Source organism: Chrysochloris asiatica, unplaced genomic scaffold, assembly GCF_000296735.1.
Source record: "Chrysochloris asiatica unplaced genomic scaffold, ChrAsi1.0 scaffold00314, whole genome shotgun sequence".
In the NCBI taxonomy this organism is placed as follows: domain Eukaryota; kingdom Metazoa; phylum Chordata; class Mammalia; order Afrosoricida; family Chrysochloridae; genus Chrysochloris; species Chrysochloris asiatica.
This window is the reverse complement of record NW_006408832.1, coordinates 2,872,944-2,874,961: the sequence shown is the minus strand read 5'-3', so window position 1 is coordinate 2,874,961 and position 2,018 is coordinate 2,872,944.

The following is a 2,018-nucleotide window of genomic DNA, read 5'->3' as shown; positions in this document are numbered from 1 at the left end:
CGTATCCTGTCTTATCTAAAGAATCACATCCTCCCTTTGTGAGTGAATTACATCCTTCCTTTGTAACAAATCCCTCCCTAAAAAAGAGAATAAAAGACTGAGGTAAAGTTAGTTCTGCGTGCAATGCTGTGCAATGCTAGGCAATATATTTGCAGATCTGTCTACCTGCCAGCTTGCATCATATCTGTGTGTCTGTCTTTTTTGTATATGTTTCGTCCCTCTCTTTCTCTATCCCTTTTGCCGCCAGATCTCCCTTCTTCGTGACACCCACACTTCCTTGTCAAGGCTGGACCCCGACATAGGACCCCGACAATGGATCTCTTTCCATCAGTTGTCTAGAGGGTTGTTTTCTAGTGCAACATAATTTTATTGAAACATTTCTGTTTTTATTCTGTTAGTTTCTGGAGTCTTTTTTTATCACTAATGTTTCAGTGCAGCTTGGATTTTTTCCTTCAACTTTACTGGCTTTTGATCCTGAAATGGTTGATCATCAATCAGCTCTTTTTGGATAAGTGACTCTGTTTATTCCTTCCGTTTTCTTTTGATGTTTCCTGTATTGTTCAATATTTTTTTCAGAGAATCCTTCAATAATGCAATCTGACATTTGAATTTTTCTTCAGTTCTTTCAGCTTGAGAAATGCTGAACATGTTGGTCACCTTTGTTTTTTAACTCCAGTTCTTTGCACATTTCTGTATAATATTTGACTGTCTTCTCAAGCTGTTCTTTGAAATTTGGATGTGTTATCAGGAGGGACTAATCTCTTAAAAGGAAGCATTTGACCGCAAAGTTGGATTGCAGTTCAAACTCACCAATTACTCCTCAAAAACCCTATATAGGGTCTCTGTGGGTCAAAACTGATTCAATTGCATTTAACAACAACAAGCATCTCTGAAAAAGGACATCATGCTTGACAAAGTACTGGGTCAGTGAAAAACATGAAGACTCCTAGTGATAGACATAGTGGTGGTAACAATGCACTCAAACCTGAAATTAATGGTGCAGAACTGGTCAGTATCTCATTCTGTTGTGTATGGGCAATGATCAGTCAGATGCTACTTGATGGCACCTAAACAATAACAACAACAATAAACATATTTCTGATATTCTCTACTTTCAGCCAAAATCCATCTGCCATCGGCAATATTTCTCTTCCCACATCCTCAACTGACCATGGAGTGAGTTTCTGTCTACTCTATCAATGGACTGCTGCAACCGTTTTGGAATCTTCTTCAGCACAATTGAACTTGCATGTGATATCCATTATATTGTTCTATGATTTCCACATTACACTGGGTAATCTTTTTTTTGAATAGGCACAAATATAGATCTCTTCCAATTGGCTGAACATGTAACAGTCTTCCCAATTTTTTGGCATAGGCAAGTGATCACTTCTCACACTGTATTAGTTTGTTGAAACATTTCAATTTGTATTCCATCAATTCATGGAGTCTTGTTTTCCACTAATGCCTTCAATGCAACTTCCTTCAGTACTATCAATCCTTGATCATATATTACCTCTTGAATTGTTGAAATTGACCATGACTTTTTGATTCAGTGATTCTGTGTACGTCTATCTTCTTTTTATACTTCCAGTATCATTCAATATTTTGAATATACTGAATCCTTTAATATTACAATCAAAAATTTAATTTTTTGTTCAGTTCTTTCAACATGTGGTATGCTGAACACATTGCTCACCTTTGATTTTCTAACTACAATTCTTTGCACATTTCTGAACAATACTTGACTTTGTCTTCTCAAGTTGTCCTTTTAAATTTTCTGTTCAGTTCTTTTACTTCATCAGTTATTTCAATTGCTTTAGCTTCTCTATGTTCAAGGACAAAGTTCAGAGTTTCTTCTGACATCCATTTTGGTCTTTTCCTTCTTTCTTGTCTTTTTTAATGACCTTTTGTTTTCTTCATGTACGATGCTCTTGATGTCATCCTACAACTCCTCTGGTCTTTGGTCATTAGTGTTCAATGTGTCAAATCTCTTCTTGAGACAGTCTCTAAATTCA